Here is a 26,550-nt window from a genome sequence, read left to right on the forward strand (position 1 = left end):
TTAGTGGACATGGATCTAACTTAATAACTTGATTTGAGCCCAAGACAATAAATTTTGAGGGATCATAATAGGGGTCAAAGTTTAAAAAAATTGACCTCTGCGATCTCTACCAAATTACTCAGACAATTTCTGATATAAACATTTGAAAATTGACATAAAGGATACTCAGCGATAGGGCAAGCTTTTTAATCTGTTTTGGTCGAAACTTTTTAGCTACCAATATATAAATGTATGTATGGATGTATGTTTGCATGTTTGCCTAAAACTTTCGACACAGGCGACAGATTTTACCAAGATCAGTATCATTTAGAAGTTCGACGTTTCAGACGACAAATATCCAAACATTGTCTAAAAGCATTAATATCTTCACCTTTAACTGAGCACTTTTCTACAGAGGGGAGGGTCGTTTTTTCGCCGATATTTTTTCAAGTCCTTCTCTTATTTTGAATGTCTGGCCTTCATTTAAACCTACGTCACTTCTGGTTTGGCGGTGATCGTAACAGCAAAGGCGTCAGGTTTTTCTCGTTCTTTTCTCCCTTCGGGGTAGGGATTCGACCCTGCCTTCCCACTACCACTTTTTTTTTGCTCAACATACACATCCAAACACCCAGGCAACGTTAAGGGGTAAAAATTAGGAGCAAAGTTTTTTTTAAATTTTACCTCTGCGGCTTATACCAAATTACTCAGCCAATTTTTGGTCTAAACATTTGAAATTTTATATGAAGTGTATTAAGATGTAGAGCTAGCTTTTTAATCATTTTTCGGCCGAAAATTTGACTGCCAAGGGGTCGTCTCTAGCAAACTATTAAGCCAATTTGGGGTATAAACATTTGAAATTTTATATAAAGAGTATTCAGTTTTTGGCTGAACAGTTGAAGGAGTTGATCTTTGCATACTCTACCAAACTCCTCCGCCAATTTTGGGTCTAAACAGTTTCCATCTTTCCATCATCAACGATTTAACACACTATCTGGGGTTAATTAAAATGAACGGCTCTCATCTTGAAGACGCTCCATGTTTAGACAAGCATCTTGGTTTGACCTTAATTCCTGATTTGAAATGGAGCACATACATTAAATCCTTTGCCGAAGTTACTGAAAGAAACAGTTGGATCATTATACCGCTCCAGTAGATATCTCACTGCCGATGCAACTATTTACCTGTATTCGAGCCAAGTAATATATATATATATATATATATATATATATATATATATATATATATACATATATATAAAGGGCGAGAGATTAATTATTGTGAAAGTATCAATCGGGTTTTCATAGAAGGAAACATTACAAAATCATATTCATAAGTACGATCGTTTCGGAAACGAAAACCTTTTATTCATTCGATATTTACAAATAAAACCATCGAGATATAGGAAAAACATTTCTGGATATCGTCTCCTCATCAGTATAAATGGAGGGGAGGGGGTAGAAGATACCATTTTTTTGTTATTGTTCTTGGTGCTGTTTTGTTTTGTTTTGTTTTTTACTAAATGAGGCCTCTTGGTGCGAAAACATTCTTTGATGGGGGATATTTTTTTAAATCTAAAACAGATATCATTGGTATTTGTAAACATTTTTAAAATCTAATTACTGGATTTTTTAAATCGTTTCTTCCCCCCCCCCCTTCACGTCCTCTCCATTACACCTATTGAGCTTATCATAACTTCAATACTCCGAGCACAGCACCCTTAAATATATTTTACTGAGACTTTGCTCAGTTAGACCCTGTTTTTTCTCTTTAAAATGTATAGATATAAATGGCCTTTCCCGTCGATTTTGAGGTATGAGGTTTCCTCACAACAATTAAGTTGCTCGGAAATCCACACAGAAGATTGTTTATAGTCGTGAAGATTTTGCGTAGAACCATCCACACTTTTTTGCATTGCTGCTAACCTCCGTCGGTGCAGATAACTGCCACAAGACAGACTATATATATATATATATATATATATATATATATATATATATATATATATATATATATATTATACTTAAGAAACTATTTTTTCTCCTTTACCTGCCGTTGAAGCTTTGTTTTAGTTGAAAATTTTAAATAATTACGTATATAAATGAATACGTTTTGAAAGCTGAAAGCAACGCATTTTTTAATATATAAACAAATTTATTTGCTTATATCAGATATATTTCGATGCTAAACAGACTTTACATTGATAAGGATGTTTAGCATCGAACTATATCTGATATAAGCCAATAAATTTGTTTATATATTAAAAAATGCGTTGTTTTTAGCTGTCAAAACGTATTCATTTATATACGTAATTATTTTCAGTTTTCAACTAACACAAAGCTTCAATAGCAGGTAAAGAAGAAAACTAAATGTATTTTCTAATTTCAATTTTGCGCGTCTGGCATGACACCTTGCTGATGAATGCTCCTATTTTTATTTAAATATCGAGCCGTTACCAATAACATTCGGCTACTACTTTCACCTTCCACCTTGCGGTCAAGAAAAAGAAAAAAAGAAAAAAAAAACAGATTCTACATTGATAAGGATGTTAGCATCGAAATATATCTGATATAAGCAAATAAATTTGTTTATATATTAAATAAAATGCGTTGTTGTCAGTTTTCAAAACGTATTCATTTATATACGCAATTATTTTCAATTATATATATATATATATATATATATATATATATATATATATATATACACATATATATGTGTATATATATATATGTATATATACGCACCATTTGCATGTTGAATCTGGAGTATGCTTTTAAATCTCAGCCTTGGAATGATGCATGCATGCTTATTGAAGTGATACAACTGTTTTCTTTATATGTGGAGATTATTAAAGCAGATTCCATTGCTTGCGAGGATGACATGAACATGTAGTTGTTTTGTCGGTGCGCAGATTTTTCTCTTTCTGATCCAAGCTATGAAGTATCTCCCGCACGTTGGGGACGTTTGTGATGATTCTGTAGCTGAAGTGTCGACTTCTCTCTATTTTCGAACAGCACGTCTCCTCTCCTGTTCCTTAATGCGCGCAATTGTGGGCCCTCAAGCGGTGTGAGTTGTGTTCCAACTCATGGGAAGAACATAGCTAAAAACAGATATTCCTGGTATTCTGCAAGCCAAAATGAGCCCACGCTTGCAAAAGCAAAAAGAACAAATAGATTTAAAATAATGTTAATTCGTGGATGAAAACTAGCGAGTTTTACAAAGATCTGATATAAACAAACATGAAATGACCTTCTTACATAACGATCACAAAAAATGCTACCTAAGAAATCTATATCTCTATCTCTATCTCTACATAATAGTATATAATAATAAGAGTCACTGTGTGTGTTAGTTTCTCCCTTATAGATTCCGACACCGCTGATTGCAAATTTCACACAAAGGTAAGTTATATATCTGACAGTGTGCTTAGATATATTGTGTAGAATTGTGTAAACTTAATCCGATAAGTATGGGAAATCGAAAAACTTGATCCTAGAAATCTTCTTTTTTTCTTATAGATAAAAAAGCAAACATTTTTACAAGGGAATATTTTACGTTACTTCAGCCATTGGTGATAAAAAAATGTTAGCAAATCATTTCTTCTTAAAAAAAACAACAGAATTCTTGTCATCTAGAAATATAGTTCAGTGATAGAGCATTCGACTACAGATCGAATGATCCCCCTGGTGTGTACCTCATCAACTTATTTTAATTTTTTGTTATTAATGAGTTAAGTTTTCGATAAAAGAAGAGGTAACATTAAAAATCGCAATCGCAATTTTAAAACTAAAGATTAATCAGAGGTGACTTTTCCAGGGCATTCATCGCCAATCTCAAATATCAACTGACGTGATATTGTAAACAATCACAGATAAAATTTGATGAACGGCAACATCATTATTTAGTTTTTCAATTTTTTTCTGCAAATTAGTCCACCGGGTAAATTATTCATCGTACTATATAAAAATCAATAGAGGTTTATTCTATAATAATGCATACGCAATTTGCATAAATTAAAATATCACGTTTCAGCGTATTGTTTGACTGGGCAATCCCGGGCGTGCAGCTAGTCGTTAAAAAAAATTGTTTTCTTTATGTTGGTTTTATTCGCCCCAAACAAGTCACATTGCCAGTGAGACTTAGGGCCGAATGCGATTAGGGGACAGATATAAGGAACGGCATCCTAAGTGGGCAGTCGTGCATCACATTTAAATAAATGTATGTATATTTGTAGAATCGAGAAAACAGGAAGCAGGGAGGATTTCGAAAAAAAAAGCCATTAACAAAAAGAAGCCATTAAAAAACAAAAAAAAAGCCATTAACAAAATTAAGCTATTAAAAAACTAAAAAAAAAAGCCATTAGAAAAAAACAAACAAAAGCTATTTGAGTAGAAAGTTCCCGCCATTTGGAGACCTCTAACCAAATAAAAAATTGCATTATTGCGGACAATTGTTCTCGTCTTAGATATTATTCTTACAACGTTTAGGTCTATGTAACCTCCGTGCTTCGTCAGATGAGTCCTATGGGAAAATTGTTAGGCGATCTCTAATACGGAACCCTTAATTTAATCCTAAATTATTCACGTTCTGTAAGAGCCAAATAGATGTACCTGATATTAGTTGAGTAGGAGTGTGTTGAAAGTGATATAATTTATTTTTATTTCAGGAAATGTAAAGTCTTTAATCACCTTCAGTTTTACTTAATATTTGCCCGTAATATATATATATGTATCTATATATATATATATATATATATATATATATATATATGTGTGTGTGTGTGTGTGTGTGTGTGTGTGTGTGTGTGTGTATTTAAATCCCCGAAACAGTGTTTCATGGTAAAAAACTGATGATTTCTTAAAAAATAAATTATTACTGGTACTAAAGTGAATTCGAAACAGTAACTTGATATATATATATATATGTGTGTGTGTGTGTGTGTGTGTGTGTGTGTGTGTGTGTGTGTGTGTGTGTGTGTGTGTGTATTTAAATCCCCGAAACAGTGTTTCATGGTAAAAAACTGATGATTTCTTAAAAAATAAATTATTACTGGTACTATAGTGAATTCGAAACAGTAACTTGATAGATATATATATGTGTGTGTGTGTGTGTGTGTGTGTGTGTGTGTGTGTGTGTGTGTGTATTTAAATCCCCGAAACAGTGTTTCATGGTAAAAAACTGATGATTTCTTAAAAAAATAAATTACTGGTACTATAGTGAATTCGAAACAACAACTTGATGCAGTGATAGCAGGTGATTGAATGACTTACTGACTAAATAGCTTTCTAACGAATGATAGAAAATATTTTTTTGTATAATCTTAAAGGGTAAAAACTTCCAAGACTATATATATATATTAAGTTGAGAAGGAAGTTTTGTGAAATTTATTTTTGGAGGGGAGATTTCAAATGATGTATATTCAAATAAGTTTTTGCTAAAGAGCATGTTCCGCTCTATCACCTCGTTTAAATTACAATCATTTTAAAACAATTATGTTTTCTTTTCAGAACGTTGAATACAAGATGGAAAAAAGCAAATACGCACAATATTGCTTATTTCAATTCAAGCTAGGTCGACAAACTGCTGAAACAGTTCGCGATAGCAACAGAAGTATTTGGCTCAGGAACTACTACTGAACGCACAGCATAATGGTGGTTTAAGAAATTTCCTGCTGGTGTCTTGAAGATGATGAACGTAGTGGTCGGCCATTGAATGTTAGAGTAGAATTATGAAGTGAGAATATCGTTTTATTACATAAATATACATTTCAGATACTGGCAATAAAGCGATAGAGAGTTACAAGTACAGGAAAACAGTTACGAAACCTTAAAAATATATATGGAAATTTCATAAAAGTTATGAAAACACAACGTGTTATGCTTTTCGTGTGTACAAACTGTCATATATATATATATATATATATATATATATATATATATGTGTGTGTGTGTGTGTGTGTGTGTGTGTGTGTGTGGGTGTGTATATATATATATTATAATAGAAAAATGCGAACATGAAAAGTAATATGGTTAAGCTTAAACATGGAAAAGGAAAGGACTAGTTGTTAAAACTGGAAAAGAAAAGGACAAAATATTCTAATAAATAAATATAATAAATTTATAACTTGAAATATTGCAGCATTCATAATTGATTATATAATGTTATAAATTGAATGTAAAAAAAATCTGAACGCTGCAATATTTTAAGTGAAAAATATATTCATGATTATTTAAGACGTAAATATATGATGACCATGATCGTTTAGCTCGTAAACAGGCTTTTTAATGCATACAATCTAATATAAAAATATAAACCAAAGAGAATAATTCTTTTAGTTGCACTCCTTTAAAAGTAAGTCTTTTCTAATAATAAAATTGAACAGATTCAATTCGTCATAATTAAAAAGAAATCGTTGCAGAGTGGAGCGAAAGGTTGTTAAACCAATCGACCGTACAACAGAATATACGAAAACAGAGTAAAACAACAACAAAAAAATACACAGCAACAAAGCAAAAGAAGAAAGAAAAAAAATGAAGTACGTTTAAAGATCGCTTTTTATTTTCGAAAATAAATAAGTTCAAATGGTAAAATTCATAAGACCTGGAGATTGTGGTCAGTCCAAATAAATTAGGATCAGCCTGACCTCGGTAGGCACTGGAAGGTGAGCATCAGCAGGCTGCTGAGTTGGACGTTAGTCGGTTCTGGAGTAAGTAACCGGACGTTGACAGGCTCTAGAGTGGGTAGAATGACGTCGACCGACACTGAAAGAGGTAGCTTGACGACTACCGGCACTGAAACAGGTAGTCGTACGTTGACAGGCTCTAGAGTGTGTAGCCTTACGTCGACCGGCACTCGAACGCTGCTGAGGGCTGCAATTAATGTTTGAAGACTGTAGGAAGGTGGAGCAGGCGATCGAAAGGCTGTATGCAGGTACGGCAGGGGCAGGAAAAGCCACAGGAGGCGCTGAAAATCGTAGACGTGAGCTTGAGTCCGATGGTTTAAAAAATGTAGTCTCAGGGAGCAGGCATGTCGGGGTGACAAGGTGAACCAGGGGTGAGCAACAGATAATTAAGCCAATCGACCGTACAACATAGAATATAGGACACAGAAGCAACACAATAAACAGAGAATAGAAATACCGTGTTTAAGCGAGATTTTTCAACCGGTGAATACCATTTAAATTATCCGATTAATAAATCGACATGTGTACATAGTACGAAATTAAATATTAGGGTGATTTTATTTCTTTTTAATGCTTATATGTTTATTTAATTTCTAAAAGAAAGAAATAATATAAACTTAAAAATATTTAAGTGTATTGTATTATTGTATTTTTATTAAGACTGGGTTTTATTTATGCAACACGTTTTGTCGGTGATGAAAAATCTTGATTTGTTTACGATTTACTTAATCTATAAGTTGGATTGCTCAAATAAATAAAAAGTTTTGTAGAAAAATATTTCTTGTAGTAACTTTTCATATTATTTTACAACTTGCGATTATTTACAGTTTAAATATCGACCTACAGGGTGGCCGAAAAGTCCCAGGACACTGGCCGAAAAGTCCCAGTCGAAACATATATTTCTGGGCTGTTTTATCAAAAAATACATGTATAGTGTCCTGGGACTTTTCGGCCACCCTGTACAATTATATATATATATATATATATATATATATATATATATATATATATATATATATATAAATTAAAATTAAAATTAAATTTACCAAAATGATCCAAGATAATTTGCCCTATATATTTTTTCGCGCCTTTAACATTTCCTGTCTCTGATGAGAAGGAAAGTATTTCTTCGAAACACCGCGGATTAAGAACTATCTACTTATCTAGTGTTTCCTTTTTCAGATTAAATATGTTTTTAACTCATTTCAAAGTGTTTTTAACATGTTTTATTAACTGTTTGCTCGTATATATATATATATATATATATATATATATATATATAGTAAGTTATAAAATATATATGTCGATTAAGCTACATTGAATATTCCGCGTTTCATCCACTCTAGGACTCTTCAGGCTTATGCGCATAAGCCTGAAGAGTCCTAGAGTGGATGAGACGCGGAATATTCAGTGTAGCTTAATCGCCATATATATTTTATAATTTACTAACTAGCTCTACCTACGTATTGAGCACTTTTGAAGTAAATACTTTAAGTTTACGCATAAATTTATACTTTCGTATATTAATTTTATGTGAGTAAATTAAGTAGTTATATATATATATGTGTATATATATACATATATATACATATATATTTTAGTAAGTTAGAAAAATATTATGGCAATTAATCTACACAGAATATTACACGTTTGATTCTCGTGAGAATTCGCCAGCCTTATGACGAATTATCACGAGAATGAAACGCGGAATATTCTGTGTAGCTTAATTTCCATATATATTGTCATAACTTATTACCTAACTCTACTTATGTATTAAGCACTGTTGAAGTAAATAGTGAAAATTTACGCATAAAATTATATCTTCGTATATTAATTTATGTGATTAAATGAAAAAAGCAGCTACAAACTTGTTCTTGTCTTAAGTGATGTTTAACCTTTTAAACACAGTTTCTATAATAATGACCAGAGGGCGTTACCATTCGATCCTTCATTTTTTTTTTTAAGTTTACAACAATATGATCTTTGATTGTCAAGAAAATCAATCTTCCATTGAATATGTTTACATAACGCAAATAAACCCGACACCATAGCGACATTAACAAACATCAAATATTGACGTCATCATTAATGTCAGAAGCAGGCCATTACGTCTAACTAGATTTTGTGTGTGTGTGTGTGCGTGTGTGTGTGCGTGTGTGTGTATGTGTACAAGTAAAATTTGGGAAAAAAACTATAACTGTGTCCAATGTTATTTTATTTACTTCGTTTCCAGGAAGTTAGACACAAGGTTAAGATTGGTTTTGATGAGTGAATTAGATTTGAACTACAGGCACTAAGGTTTTCAGTTCAGTTCTTAGCCACCGCCATTCCTGCTAATAGTAATTAATATTATTATACGTTATATCAGATGTTAAAAAATATTTCGTTGATTTTTATTAGTGAAAACGATGTGACATATGTTCATCTAAATACACATCACTATCGTTATCATAACCAGCACCTCCTTCGTCATCATGAATATCATCATCATAAATAGCAGTAGCAGCACCATCATCATACTCACCGTTGTCATCGTTGTCATCATCACCGACATCATTATTATTATTCTCATCGTCGTCATAATCGTCGTCGTAATCATCATCATCATCATCATCATCATCATTGCGGTCATCTAAATAATCATAAACGGAGATAAACGTTTTGAAATAAATTGTAAATAAGCAATGTATAATTATGCGTCGTGCGTTTCCCGTAGTAGGAAGGATTTCAGTTTTTGTATGCACTTACAAAACCCCTAACCGGTGTGCGTTTGCATTAGTTCCTCGTGAACGACGAAGCAGCGGTGTAAATGAGGAGTAGGGAGAAGAGGAATTAAATGGATAGAAAAGATTTTTACAACTTCCATTGATTCTTACAGGTTTTGGCAGTGAACTCTCACCAGAAAAACATAGGAAGGTACGATTATCGAACAAGTGTAGAGGTAATAGACCTATACCACACCTCAGATAATGTGCTGCAGTTTGTGCATTTTACATTTTCATGAAATGTCTTGAGTTTTAATCCTATTACGGTCAAACTCAGAGGGGAAAATGACTTCATTTTATATATAGAGAAGAGAAGAAGAGATAACCTTCCTGTGATGTAATCTTCCAACAAGACAATACTCCATGCCATACGTCTATAGTTTCAATGGCTTGATTGAGAAAAAATGGATTACAGTGATGAAGTGTCCCCTTCAATCGTCCATTGAAACTGTGTAGTTCCATCTTGGGAAAAGAGTGAGAATGCACAAATTGGCCCCAAGAAGACACGAATTAGAGGTCAAATTTCATAATGTGTGGCAGAATATAGATACTACGACCTGCAACAATTTAGCCAATAATATGCAAAAACGAATAAAAGCTGTTATAAAGGCAAAAGAAGGACATTCCAAATATGGATTGTTGACAAAATAGATTTATTGTTTACTCCACTATTTTCAATCTTTTAATTTATAAGCTTGCATAAAAATTTCGACTTTTAATTTGTGCTCCATATTTTTTACCAAGGCTGTATATATATACATATATATATATATATATATATATATATATATATATATATATATATATATATATATATATATTGGGGGGTATAGCACTGTCGTAAATAATCTTACCCGCTACTTAATTGGTTAAAAAATGCGAGTCTCGCTGTTTGTTTATAAATAAGTGGTTTGAGCACTATAAAAGTGGTGGACGGATGTTTGTTTAAAATAGACATTTGGCGAGGTTATGTGCGGGCACCGCTCCCGTGATTCGATCGGTAGAACTGCTGACTATCAACGAGACGGTTCAAGGTTCAATCTTCGGCTTGGGAGAGGTGATAGTTTAGCGGCACTGATGAGTTGTGATACAACGAAACAGGACGGTATGTCGATGACTGCAAATATATATATATATATATATATATATAACTACTTAATTTGCTCACATAAAAATAATATACGAAAGTATAGATTTATGCGTAAACATTAAGTATTTACTTCAAAAGTGCTCAATGTGTAGGTAGAGTTAGTTAGTAATTTATAAAATATATACGGCTATTAAGCTATTTATAAAATATATATGGCGATTAAGAGTCCTAGAGTGGATGAAACGCGGAATATTCAGTGTAGCTTAATCGCCATATATATTTTATAAATTACTATATATATATATATATATATATATATATATATATATATATATATATATATATGTATATATATATGTATATATATATATATATATAGAGAGAGAGAGAGAGATGGAGGTTGAGAGAGACAGAGCGACAGAGAGAGATAGAAATAGAGAAGCTAATGTCTTAATTTTGAACTGTTTAATAATTTAAAACTAAGGAAAACGTTGTGGAAAATACGTGTCGTGTGATTAGATACACTGTTGAAACTATTATTCCCGGACAACACCAAGTATAATCACTATTATTAATAAAAGTGAATGTTTGTACATTTTATAAATTACCCACATAAAAAAGTCTTTACATGATAACACGTCCTATAAATAGTGTTCTTTTCCATTGTTTTCCCCTACCTCTTTCTTTCTACATCTCTCTCTCATCTCTCGTCCTTTTTCTCTCTTTTACTCTCGTTCTACCGTATCCTTTCTCTTGTTCCTTCTCTCACCCTCTCGTAATCGCTGTTCTGTACAGAGGACGCGCGTTCTATCGAAACCACATGCACACATTATACATATATTATACAAACAATAGACTCCATTAAGAAAGTAAAGCCCGGCCTCCTGTCACTCCTCATTTCGAAATCATTTTTCTTCTTTATTTTTAGATCGATTCCCTTGACGTCGAAATGAAATTAACACTTCATAATTTGATATGCCAACATCATTTCCATCTCATTCCACGTTCGCGATATGTTTTGCACTAGATTGTAATTAATCAAAGCGTGTTTGTAATTTTATGCCATATTCATTGAGCAATATTGATACGGCGCTGATAAATTAGACAGAGATTTGATTTTGAAGGTTCCACGTGCTGTTTCAATTACAAAGGCTTGGGAACCAGTTCGGCGAGCCTTCAATAAAGTTCCAGACTTTTTTTGTACAGCCATTTAAAATTGTCGTAGACACTTGAAAATTGAGTATATCATTGTTATACAGCTAATTAGTATACTGTCAAAGTTTTATGATTTTAAGTTCAAATAAACAGCTACAGCAGTAATTGGAATACACCCTACTAAAGCCCGATTGTAACAACTGGTGGGTTACAACATTGCAATTTGGACATGCGGACACTTTAGAAGAACTATATGCAACAAAATTCTGTTTTAAACTTGGAAAAAATCTCACAGACACGTATGCAATGCTTCAGATTGTTATTGGACTATCTTGCATGAATCGAACATCAGTTGTTTATGGGGTATAAGAGATTCAAGGAAGGCAGTGAGTCTGTTAGGGATGAGGAGAATGGTGGAAGGAGAATGGTAGTCAAAACCACAGAGTTGATTTGCAAAATAAAGAATTTCATGAATAAGGACTGCCGTGTATCTATAGAGACCATAAGTGTACAGTTTGATGTCAGTGTTGGAATTGTGCACATAATTATTCGAATGGAACGGAAGACGCAGAAGATTTGCGCGAGGTTTGTCTCAAAGGTGATCCGAGAAGATAAGCAAGAAATACAGTTCATCGCCCTCCCTATAGCCAAGAACTTGTTCCGTCTGGCTTTTGGATATTACTTAAGCTCAAGGAAAATCTTAGAGGCCATCCTTATGAGACAATTAAGGAGATGAAAAAGGCTGTGACGAGGATTACTGACACGCTCACATAAGAGGACTTCAATGGCCCCTTCCAGAAGTTGTTGGAACGGTACAACAAGTGCATTGTAACCGGAGGAGATTACTTCGAAGGGAACTAGAGTTTCATGTCTGTACTATCAATAAAATTGCGCATATGAAAAAAACAAGTCTTGAAACTTATTGAACGCACCTCTTACTTTCTACAGATGGTTTGTAAGTACTTTATTTACACTAATTGTGTTATTTTTTATTTGCACGAACTGCGTTGTTTGAGTGCAAAAAAGACTAATTGTGTTATTTATATCTATATAATATTGTTATTTTCATTGTATATTTTTCAATAATGTCCTTTTTTATATTTTATTAGAATAAATTGCTTCAAAGTAATAATACTGAATAACAAGAAGAAAAAAAAACCATATACTGCTTTGCCTCTGAAACGAGTTCGGTAACGTCATGCAAAAATATAGTGAAAACGCTTGCTTACTATAACCGGATAGCCACGGAAAAAATCATCCCCTTTACAGAATCTCATTTTTTTTTTTTTTTTTTAGATAAATAAAGTTTTGATTTTTGAAAAAGTCGATAAAAAAACTGTTGGTACCTTTTGTTTATTTAAAACTTGATTGTTGATTGAGTTCATCTTCGTAATCTCGAGTCGGAACTTCCGTTTGTGTCGGTGAACGTCAGGAGATTGATCATTCTTTGTGTTCGATCGCACGGAATGATTGTGCTTCCCCGACATGAGACCTTTGTTGGCGAAAATAGTGATTGTTTTCCATTCAGTGCAAACCATGAAACAACAAAAACTCAAGGCAGATAAAAAGTTGTTTCCCGACATCAGCATTAGTACTGTTGTGTGTGTGTGTGTGTGTGTGTGTGTGTGTGTGTGTGTGTGTGTGTGTGTGTGTGTGTGTGTAAAGAAGCAGGTGTTCTTGTTTTTTGATGAGAAAAAGAACGAAGGTTGATACAACTTCGCGGGAATCGTTTCTATTTTGCTGGCATAAAAAGTTCGTCTAACCTTACCCTAACTCTGACTCTTGCCCTAACCCTTATCCTAAACCCTAACCCTTACCCTTATCCTAAACCCTAACCCTTACCCTAACCCTTATCCTAAACCCTAACCCTAACCCTTATCCTAAAGCCTAACCCTAACCCTAACCCTTATCCTAAAGCCTAACCCTAACCCTAAACCTTATCCTAAACCCTAACCCTAACCCTAACCCTTATCCTAAACCCTAACCCTAACCCTAACCCTTACCCTAAACCATAACCCTAACCCTTATCCTAAACCCTAACCCTAACCCTAACCAAACCCTATCTCTAAGCCTTATCCTAACTCTAACCTGCATCTAAAGTTTGTCTTTCATAATCTATATACGGTACTACTAGATCAGGCTGTCTGAAGATACTGATTTCCTTATCAAAAATGAACCAAACATTGATGTTATTTATTGTGTATTTTCTCTTAGTGAAACTCAATCATGTTCAACGAAGTCTTAAATAAAATTCGCAACTTTCATTTAAAAACAACTAAATCAAACTCTGTAAATAATTATTCGAAAAGGGTTGATATGCCGCAAAACAAATCATTCATACAATATATCATGAATAAATATTTTAAGATATAATAAATTTGAAGGTAAAAACTTTTACCATAATACCCGGATTCAACAATAAATGGCCTGGTTCATACGCCGTAAAATAATCAACCAAACGAAACAATATTTTCCCCTGTAAAATAGCCAAACTAAATACAATGAATATATATTTTAACTAATAAAGAATTTGAAACATACAATTTGTTTTCTAAATTTACTGGTGAAACAGAGCGCGGACGCGCGTATGGTAGATGTATTTAAATGACTGAGCTGTGTGCGAAGTGACGTCACTGCAAGGAAAAAGAAAATAATTATAAAACAAAGAACGTGTGCACATGCGTCAAGTTATTACTTGTCTTCTGTTCTTTGCATACAACGTGCAGCTTCCGAGTGTGGACATGTAACGACTACGTTACACTGGATTCGGCATTAAATAATCCGCATAGGGTTGGTATGCAATGAAACAGAATAACTAAACCAAACCCCGTTCATAGATATTTAAAATGATGTCTCCATCTTCATTTCTCTTATTTTTTTTACTATTATTTCTCTCAGGAACAGATACAAAGATCAACAGCTTTAAATACTGGGGCTACCTCGTCAATTTTTACTAATGCTCTTCTAATTAACAAAAATCTTGAAGCAAAAAACTTATTAAATAATCTGAAAATGGTTGATATGCCGTAAAAAAAACAACCACTAATCATCATGTATATTTTTAAGGTGATGTAGACAGTTGATGTGGTTTGACGACTTGGGCGTGCGACGTTTGAATCCCGTCAATTCCATAACGCTAATTAAAACGTGGATGTTGGCAACCTTTCCGTAGTACCTTCTACAATTACATGAGTTCAATCATGATCAGCTTATTCTATTGATCATCCTTAATCCTCTCGTGATATTATACATCTTTCAACCGCCAATCTTTCCATCTCATTAAACCTTATTATTACATCTGTTTATATGGTAGTTCTGTGTGCGTGCAGGATCAAGCCTCTCTTTGATCAGAAAACTGTTTTTTTTGGGGGTTTTTTTAGTTTTTTTTACAAGGTAGTCACCACTTATCAAGGCCCGGAAGCCACACAGGAATAAGGGTTATTGTAAGTACAGTACGTTAGTGTGGATATTTAGAGTGTCTACTTAAGGGAGCGGTTCATCAGGAATTTGTTTACGTTGGACTTGAGGACATCCAAGTTGTAGTCAGGAGGGAAGCAGGCAGACGGAACATTGTTGCATTATGTTAATCTGCCTTTTTGTTGTCCATGGCGATATAGATGTCTTCTGTCAGTTTCGATTCTGTGTTTATTCTTAATCTTCACAGGAGAACCTGTTGTTTAAAGTTAGCAGAAGAAAAGGAGAAAAAGAAAGGGAAAAACAGATCAAACAAACAGGATTCTTACCGCGTGTGTGTCAGGCGAGGTGGGGCGAAAGAGAGAAAGAGAGAGAGAAATCAAGATGGCGCCCATAGTTTTAAAAGGTGTGCTCTGGTGGAAGTCACGCGAAATTACACGAAATCACGCGGGGGATATGTATAAATGGAGTTGACTGGTTAGGTCGGCGGCGAGAAAGACAGACGAAAGTTGGTGACAGTGGTGATCTCGAACCCGGCGGTTGTTGACTTGCAAAGACGGATTCATTTTTTTTTTCTTTAATTTTTTACCCTAAACCAGGAACACTTCAGAACCCCCACGGATTTCATTGGGATAACTACTTGAACTAAACTATTCAAGAACGTCAAAGAAAGACTAAGTGACCCTAAACTTAACAAGAGCGTAGGTTGAAAAGAGATGCAGCATCCTCCAAATGTGCTGACCAGCAACTAGTAACCTGGCTTCTCGTAAACTATCTCGAGGTAAGCTAATCTACACAGGGATAATATAGTTACATTTAAATGGCGGGAGAGCGATTCTTAACAGTTATGGCCCCAGAATCATGACGAACACGTGACAGAAATTTGCCAATTGACGTTTTGTTAATCATACCACTGTGTGTGTTTTTTTTTTTAGTATTACTGGCATACATAGTGACAACACATCATAGGAAATAAGTAATATTTTTAAGTAAAGAATATTATAAGAGTTGTCTCCCTTGCAAATTATCTTTTCTGTACAAGCTTTAAAATGTGTAATCAAATAAACACTACAAATTAAAATATCTGTACTGTATCTCAAGCAACGCCGCGGGAGTACAGTTTGTTTGAAGTATTATTTCCAATTCGTTTTCTTTCGTCGCCATTTCTAATTTGCAGACGTTTTCCTGTCAATAATTAATTCCCTCTTCCGGTTCACAAATGAGTCGGCCATTTTCTCTTTTAAGCCAACTTAAAGACACGTGTGAATATCGAAAAGAACGTGATTTACGTATGACGAATGAATGAGAGAGAATTGAGAAGAATAATAAGACGCCGAAAACTTTATCTTTTCTTTTTAATTATGATTAGATTTGACGATGAAAATACCGATGTGCACTTAATAAACACTCACATTTCAAAAGTTTATTTTTAGGTATACCCAGGTCTGTCTTGAACAAATATCAAATTTAAAATTTACGCCGACAAGTAGTTTTTGTGACATTTAAACATTTATTATCCGATGTATTTTATAATGGTTTTCAGTGGTCGCCATTTTGCTCTACTGGCGATACCAACCGCAGCGAACATGCGCATTAAAATTTAATAAAATGGCGACCATTGAAAGCCATTAGAGAATACATCGGATAATACATGTCTTAATATAATAAAAACGACTTGTCGGCGACATTTTTAAATGTGATATTCACTCAAAACAGACCTGAATACGCCTAAAATCAACTTTTGAAAGGTGAGTGTTTAGTTAATATATATATATGGGCATTTAGAACGATTTTCCCGTTTCCGGTGAGACCAAAAAACAAAAAAATGATCAGTTATTCACGAAACAAACAAAAAATGTGCTGTGGACTCCCAGAGTAAAACAAAAGCTTTTAAACAGTATAAGAACACATCTTACAGTGATATGAGTTTTCACGTATAAGGTAAGACTGTGACAGTTGGGAAGTCGTATATTCTTTCACCACTATTTTTAAAATATGGTTAGTTTATCTATATAATGACAGTGTACATACGTGTGTCCTGGCTTGCTTCACTTATCATGTAAATTCATTTTACAAGCAAAGAAATGGAGGCTTAACCGTTATCTTAATATAAATGTATAATAATAAACAAAGCAAAGACTATTGACTATACATTTTAATTTATTATGAACAAAGATTACACTTAATTAAAAATTGATAATATAGAGAATAAAAGAGACCAACTGTCTGTCTGTTTATAGAAATACATACTCGTGTTATGAAAAGGATCCCTACGGTGGCAGACTGACAGTTTTAGCTAGTATTTGAGTATTGTTTTTAGTGTGGGAGTTATTGTGTTAAAAAAAATCTGTCGTGAGCACAGTTAAGTGACAGAAAAAAGGTAATGGGTCACGTTAGAGAGGTAAACGGGTATACCTGAGTGGTTAGAACAAGAGTTGGCGGGATTTGTAACGATGTTACATGGAAGAGGACAGATCCCAGTAATTAAAAGAACAACGTAGATAATTTTAAAATGATATTTGTTAAAAGGAAAAGGTTAGAATTGAACCCAGTAAAAAAAGTTAAAAGAGAATACATATTGCAATCCTAGGAATGTTGAGCGATTGTCATTGTTTATGGAAGTAACTAAATATATTAATTATGCAAGAGTTAGGTGAATGAACAATGCAAGTAAGAAATAACGATAAACAAATAGGTTATATATCGAACAATATAAAGTTACGAACTTCTTTGTTTGCCAAAAACGTGTTAGGCATGTGTATGTGAATCCTCGTGAGGGGATCACGTTTTTGGTGAGCCAAAGAAAGAGTTTACAATGTATTCAGAGTGGGTCCAAAGTTATAGTCAGAGCGTCAGAGAGTCAGACAGATAGTAGAGACTGATTTTATATATATATATATATATATATATATATATATATATATATATATATATATATATATACAGTATTGGCCATAATATAAAGAACGAAAAAAAAATTACAATTATTCATGTATATTTCAAAAAATTAGTGCATGGATTTTTCTGAAATACTCAGAATAAACAAATAGAACCAATGTGTATAAACTAGTACCAAAAAAAAAATTACGATTCAATATTGAGAAATATATTAGTTTGAAATTGTAGCTGTGGATTTATCCTGGCCAAAAGTTAAGGGACGAAATAGAAACTTTATGTTTTTTTTACTGCAAATGTTTTAAAAAATAAATTCATTCAATATTTAGCGAACATCCTTTTATTCTTTATGACCTCACTGCATCTTCGACCACAAGACTGGATTAGTTTCTTGCACAATTCAGGATTTATCTTTTCCCACTCGTCCTTCAATAAATCCCACAAATGATTGTGATTTGGGGGATTCCTCGTCTGTGCTCTTTCTCCAATCATTTTCCAAACATTTTCTATCGGATTCAGATCCGGACTCTGCGCTGGCCAGTCGATTACTCTTATTTCTTCTTCCTCGAGGTAACTTATCACTTTTTTAGCTTTATGGCAAGGGGCGTTATCTTGCATACAAATGCTTGGCTGATTAGGTGAAAGGCGTAAGCTCTCAATGACATGTTGTTGAAGGAGCTGCTTATAAGTCTCCGCATTAACCCTACCATAGATTCGAACTAGAGGGCCAACTCCTTCCGAGGATATCATACCTCACACCATTCCACTTCCCCCTCGAAATTTAAGTGTCTTTTTAACACATTTGGAGGATAATCGTTCACCTGCTTTACGCCGTACATGCTTCTTCCCATCAGTTAAAAACAAATTGAACTTGGATTCATCGTTGAAGTGAACCTTAGCCCATTGTTCATCAGTCCAGACGACATGCTCATGAGCAAACTTCAGACGGCTATTTTTGTTCTTCTTGAATATCAAGGGTTTAGATACTGGCATGCAATCCGGCAGCTGCTAACCGTCGAGAAACAGTTTTTCTGGATATATTTTTCCCAGTCTGTTCATTAAAATCACAAGAAATTGATGCTGCGGATTTGAATCAGTCACTAAGAGCCTGTCTTACCATAATCCTATCTTCTCTTTGAGACGTGTTAGGGGGTCTGCCGGTTTTAGGGGATGCTTCTAATGTATTTTTATTCTTATATCGAGCTATCACACGATGAACAACACTTTTTGATCTTCGTACGATATTAGAAATTGTTGGAATTGATTTCTTTCCTTTGTAATTGTCTAAAAAAAATTTTTTCTTGGAGAGACAGAGTTTTGCGAGTCGGTGACGCCATTTTTTTTTTTGTTGTTGCTGTTGTGCTTATCAGCCGTTCCAATATTAAAAACTAGCTATTTTTATGTAAAGTTTAGTCTCTTAAAAATAAATTTTCTATTTCGTTCCTTAACTTTTGGCCAGGATAAATCCACAGATATAATTTTAAACTAAAATATTTCTCAATATTGAATCGTAATTTTTTTTTGTACTAGTTTATACACATTGGTTCTATTTGTTTATTCTGAGTATTTAAGAAAAATCCATGCACTAATTTTTGGAAATATACATGAATAATTGTAAATTTTTTTCGTTCCTTATATTATGGCCGATACTGTATGTGTGTGTGCGTGTATATATATATATATATATATATATATATATATATATATATATATATATATATATATATATATATATGTCTCAAAGATTAGATAATAGGGTAAAACAACATGTTCCATCCAAAATTCAAAATGGAAATTACCTAGCTTCGGACGTTTTCAAGAATACCCATGGCTCATCTATAGGAGAACACCTTATAAATAATCGTATTTGCGCTTCGAATTTTAGTGCGGACTTTTTTTTCAATCCTTAGCAAGTCGCACTCTCTTTACCATTTCAAAATTCTAGAAATTATATATATTAAGACTCTGAGACCGTCTCTAAGGGCTTAATCTAGTTTCTATTTAATAATGAACCCCCCCCCTTTTTTTTTCTTTTTTTATATTTCCCCCTACTTTTTCATCTCTGATTCATTGTCCCCCCCCCCCATTTTCTTTTAAAAACGTAATTAAGCTCGATTTAAGCACTGTTGAGCGAGCTTCAAAACCGGTCAGCTGATGCATTCATTTTTATTTTTTAGTTTCACACTCTAAAATAAAGAATGTTTTCGAACAAGTTTAAATTTGGTCTTTACATAGCCATAATATATATATATATATATATATATATATATATATATATATATATATATATATATATATATATATAATCCCACAAAACCTCTGGCCTTGATGGAATGAGAGACTAAAACTTGCAACTTGCTGCTATGATTTGCAATTATCTGAAAATCTGAAATAGCAGCAAGAGGAGACTTGATTCAAAATACATCTCATGCGTTATATCTTTTTTCTTCACACAGTGATCACCACTTATCAAGGCCCGGAAGCCACTCAGGGATAAGGGTTATTGCAAGTACATTACCTTAGTGTGGAGATTTGATGAAGTGTTTACTTAAGGGGGCGGTTCATTGGGAATTTGTTAACGTTGGACTTGAACACATCCAAGTTGTAGTCCGGTGGGAAGCAGGCAGACGGAACAGAGTTCCACAGGCGTGCAGTTCTAAGAAGGAAGCTTTGTTCATGGAATCGGCGTTTTGATTTAGGCACGGATATAAATAAAATCCACGTTTAAAATAAAATTAAAATTAATTTTTTTCACCCTGTTACTTTTATTTTAAACGTGGATTTTATTTTAACACTTTAATCATGAATTTTCGTGTTCCCTTCATGATTGCATTATATAAATTTTGTACCCCTCAAAGAATCATATATATATATATATATATATATATATATATATATATATATATATATATATATGCTCATAAAAATTGGGTTTTTTTCGCATTCATATTCATATTCAAAACCCTTTTTTTATATTTAAAAAGGAAATACAACTTAGTTATACATGGGTTGGGGAATTGTATCCATCTGCAAAAGATCTAGCTAGTTTGTATATTCTTTTAAACATTCATTTTAATTCATTCCCTATTAGTATTTTTTGTTTTCTTCTGGGATGATCATCTTTTGTTTACTATTACGTGTAACTATATTCATGCAGATATTCTACATGGTTTATACTTGCGTAATATTTGCCTAAAAACTTTCTAATAAACAAAAACATCTTTCTATATACATTTTTATATGCGTATATATATATATTTGTTTAAAAGGTTTTCCTACTAAACTTCTATGTCTGTTTTGATCTACAGACAGTAAATTGAATATATAAGGTATTAGAACCCATCCGAAACTTTATATTTAGGTTTTAGCTGGGGAAAATCGGTTCAAAAGTGTGAAAATTAAAGAAATGGAATCTGCTAGGTGAAGCTCGAACGGCGGCATTACGAATATGCATGCGTAACGTAAAAGCTATGCGCACATGTTTTAATTGTAAGCCTTGCAACAAACATGTCTTCATGGGCAGGTATTAATGTCAAAAGAAAAGAGTAAACTGTAAGCTAAATATTTTGGTTTCGATTCTCAGTGGTGGCGCACGAGTCGTTTTTTTTTTTTTTTGTTTTTTGTTTTTTTTTAACTATCCAAGTCATAACTATATATTGAGTCCAACATAATAATAAATACGAAATCTGCATTAATCAAAATATCATATTTACTCGTATTTTACAGCCGGGCAATGCCGGTCTGTCTGCTAGTATATATATATATATATATATATATATATATATATATATATATATATATATATATATATATATATATAAAAATTACAATAAGTTTACCAAGGTAATCAAAATGGTAAACTTAAAATATATTATAAATATTAAAGAGTTAATATTTACAAGTAAAGTAATCTCAACCAGATATAAAAGCTCAATAAAACCAAAAAGGAAATAGAGCTTATAATATGAACAAATGATTAATAAAACATGTTAAAAAAACATCTTGAAAAAGAGTTAAAAACATATTTAATTTTAAAAAAGGAAGCACAAGATAAGTGGATAGTCCTTAATCCGCGGAGTTTCGAAGAAATACGCTCCTTCTCATCAGAGGGCAGGAATTAGCAAAATGCGGGATCGGATTTTGCATGTAAAAGTATTTAATGAAACCACAAGTAAGTCACAGATCTTACTTGGTTAAAAAAAAGGTGAGGTAAGGGGAATAGGAGGTAAAAGAAAAAATGATAAAAAGATTTCACATGAATGTCCGGTGAAGGGTAAAAAATCCAAGAATGGTAAAATCCAAACACGCTCGAAATAAAAACTTTTACATGCAAAATCCGATCCCGCATTTTGCTAATTCCTGCCCTCTGATGAGAAGGAGAGTATTTCTTCGAAACTCTGCGGTTTAAGGACTATCCACTTATCTTGTGCTTCCTTTTTTAAAATTAAATATGCTTTTAACTCTTTATATATATATATATATATATATATAGGATGTTCTAAAATTATCGGATACTTAAAATTAAATATCAACTATATAAATAAAATATGTTTTTTTTTTAAGTTCACGTAGAATGACATTATATTTACGCATATTTTTAATGTTTAGAATACCTGTTGAATGTGGTGATATTGCTCTGCCCGTATGATCGCTTGATCTAAACCCCTGCGCTTTTTTCTGTAGAGGATATTTGAAGTCAAAAATATTCACCCGCCTCCGGCATTCCGCGGTAGAAAGAGTCTCAAGCAAATAGCAATAAACTGATTACTTCTCAAGCAGAGAGGCAAAATCCAAAACGAGAAAATAGCTGCGTTTGATTCCAAGTGGTTTAGAAATCTTTTACATATTGTGAGCAACATACCGCAATCAACAGGGAAAATACCATTTCAGAAATAGCTTAGACTGCAAATTTTGCTTTCTCGGCAAAATCCCACCCCAACAACAATGGTGTTCTATCTCTCTTTTCTATTTCTGTTTATAACAGCATTTGTAATAGTCGTCCGTTATCTCCTAATTATATCAGCACATTATATTTTGTTTAACACACACACACACACACACACACACACATATATATATATATATATATATATATATATATATATATATATAGGAAGTTATAAAATATATATGGAAATTAAGCTACACAGAAAATTCCTACGCTAGGCTTCCTCAGGCGTATGCGAGGAGTTGCATAATCCCGATGAATCCTAGCGTGGATGAAACGCGGAATATTCTGTGTAGCTTAATTGCCATATATATTTTATAACTTACTACCAAGCGCTACCTACGTATTGAGCACTGTTGAAGTAAATACTTAAAGTTTTCGCATAAATTTATACTTTCGTATATAAATTTATGTGATTAAATGAAGTAGTCATATATATATATATATATATATATATATATATATATATATATATATATATATATGTACTAGCTGTACCCGGCCACGCGTTGCTGTGGCTCAGTTTGTTAAAATGGAACACATGTGAAAGTAGAGAAAAGTTTGATTGTTTTTTTCAAGAGAATGTTCAAATTATATTTTTTTTAACAGATGTTAAGAAAATAAACAGAAAAATACTTCCATCATTAATTAAGCAAAAAATAAATAAAATGTTGATTTAGTGTTTCAATATGCTTATAAATTATGATAAAACTTGCTGAGTATGCACTGTTTTACGGTTGTTGTAAAAATTGAACGGAAACTTAAATTTCGCTTCATTTTAATATTTCTTAATTTTTTTAATTTTGCCCCCCCCCCAAACGAATATAATCAAAACAGTAACATTCAACAATTGTACCTTATGTATATAAAACACAAAATATTTATTTTTAAAAAAAATTATAAAAAAAAGGTAATAACGAAAGGGAAATAATTCCATTTTTAAACGAAAAAGTCAGTTTACCTAACTTACTTTATTAATGCTATTTTTTTAAGCAAGAAAAAAAGGTAAATATCCAGATACGCTACGACAAAACACCGACCACTCTAATTTGTTTTTGTATAGGTAATTGAGGTCGCTGACAACGAATCTGATGGTCAAACTTGGGGCAAATTTACCGTTTGCATGGTATTTACCCCTGAACCCACGAACTTTTTTCCACCATTTTGCAGCTTCCGTTTATGCTACGTGTATGCACGCTGTAGCATAAACGACGGCTTCACCAAGCAAACTACGTTGGGGGGAGGGGATTTTTTTTTACAGGACATAGAATTTTCTAATTTTCAAAAATACATTATAGCGCTTTTTGGGTGGAAAATTTAAAATTAGCTGAAAAAGAAATAAAATAAGAAAAGGAAAGCACACCAAGTTGGAGTAGGGGGGGTAATTTATCTGTTTTTTTTTTTTACCTGGAACATCGCATTTTCAAATTTTCCGTAAGTAACGCACCGACATTTACCAATTAGAACACCATTTAACATTTTCCGAAGATTTTACTTTGTACATTGGGGGGAGGCGGATGTGATATTGGGGCGCGCGCGCGCCCCCACATCACATTACCCCCCCCCCCCAAAACAAATCAGAGTGGTCGGTGGGGTTTGTATTACTATACACATAGATTCGAAAAAGTTGTCAAAAAACAAATATATAACAAATAAATGTTATCAAAGGCAAGATAAGTTACTTTTCTACCAAACTGGATATATTTTTCGTGTTTTTATTCAATGTAACATATTGGGTTTGTATTACTGTACACATAGATTCCAAAACGTTGTCAAAAAACAAATATATAACAAATAAATGTTATCAAAAGCAAGGTAAGTTACTTTTCTACAAAACAGAATATATTTTTCGTGTTTTTATTCAATGTAACATGTTTATTCAGCTCGAAAAACATACAGTGTTTACGGATGTATTGGAAAATTCAAGATGGCGTCTGATTCTCTCTTTAACACGGTAAGTTTGGGAAAAGGTGTTATAAATAAAAACCCAGATAAAATACTGTTAAAAACTCGCTCAATATGTGTTACCGTGACATAGGTTGACATATATTCGTTTTTTTTTATTTCGTTTTTAATAGTATTTTGTATAGTTTTTTTTTTATTTATTACACCTTTTCCCAAACTTACCGTGTTAAAGAGAGAATCAGACGCCATCTTGAATTTTCCCAGTCATCGGTAAACACTGTATGTTTTTCGAGCTGAATAAATATGTTGGGTTTGTATTACTGTACACATAGATTCGAAGAAGTTGTCAAAAAACAAATATATAACAAATAAATGTTATCAAAGGCAAGATAAGTTACTTTTCTACCTAACTGGATATATTTTTCGTGTTTTTATTCAATGTAACATGTTTATTCAGCTCGAAAACCATACAGTGTTTACCGATGAATGGAACATTCAAGATGGAGTCTGATTCTCTCTTTAACACAGTATGTTTGGGAAAAGATGTTATAAATAAAAAACCGGATAAAAAACTCGCTCAATACATGTTACTGTGACATAGGTTGACATATATTCGGCGGGTTTTTAATAGTATTTTGTATAGTTTTTATTTATAACACCTTTTTCCAAACTTACGGTGTTAAAGAGGGTGTGAGACGCCATCTTGAATTTTCGAATACATCGGTAAACACTGTATGTTTTTCGAGCTGAATAAATATGTTACATTGAATAAAAACACGAAAAATATATCCAGTTAGGCAGAAAAGTAACTTATCTTGCCTTTGATAACATTTATTAGTTTTTTGACAACTTTTTCGAATCTATGTGTACAGTAATACAAACCCGTATTTTGTATAGTTTTTTTTATTTATAACACCTTTTTCCAAACTTAAGGTGTTAAAGAGGGTGTGAGACGCCATCTTGAATTTTCAAATACATCGGTAAACAGTATGTTTTTTCGAGCTGAATAAATATGTTACATTGAATAAAAACACGAAAAATATATCCAGTTTAGCAGAAAAGTAACTTATTTTGCCTTTGATAATATTTATTTGTTATATATTTGTTCCCCCCCCCAAAAAAAAAACAAATTAGAGTGGTCGATGTTCTGTAGTAGCGTATCTGGATATTTACCAAAAAAAATATATTTAGGTTTGGCTATAAATTCCTAAACTTATTTCACCCTAAATAATTTAGGTGACTGAAATAGGAATCTAATTGAATCTTTAATTTCCTGAATAGTATCCGATAATTCATTTTTCTTCGAGTTATATCGAATACATTAATACGGACTTTAGGGACTTTTTTCGTAATGTTACTGTAAAAATTATTTTTTATTGTTACAAATTACGATGCTTTAAATAAAGCAAAAATAAATTCTTGCGTTTTTTTTATTTACTACTGAAAACCATAACTTTAGTAAAGGTATTTTTTGTTTAAACAAAATAAAATATTTTCACTAAGAGTTAAGTAAAAACAATTAGTTCATTATATTCTGCGATCATTATTTGAAAAATACTGCAATTTTCATTAAAATTGGTTAATTTCCTGATTTTTGGTGAATTTTTAAGTAAAGGGAGGAGTCAAAATGTGTATACACTTTGAGCGTCGTCATTCATTTTGAGACCACGTGTGGTTAATTTAACTATCCAGTTTGGCAGAAAAGTAACTTATCTTG

Source organism: Euprymna scolopes, chromosome 35 (genome assembly GCF_053919585.1).
Source record: "Euprymna scolopes isolate OS-2025 chromosome 35, ASM5391958v1, whole genome shotgun sequence".
NCBI classification, from domain to species: domain Eukaryota; kingdom Metazoa; phylum Mollusca; class Cephalopoda; order Sepiida; family Sepiolidae; genus Euprymna; species Euprymna scolopes.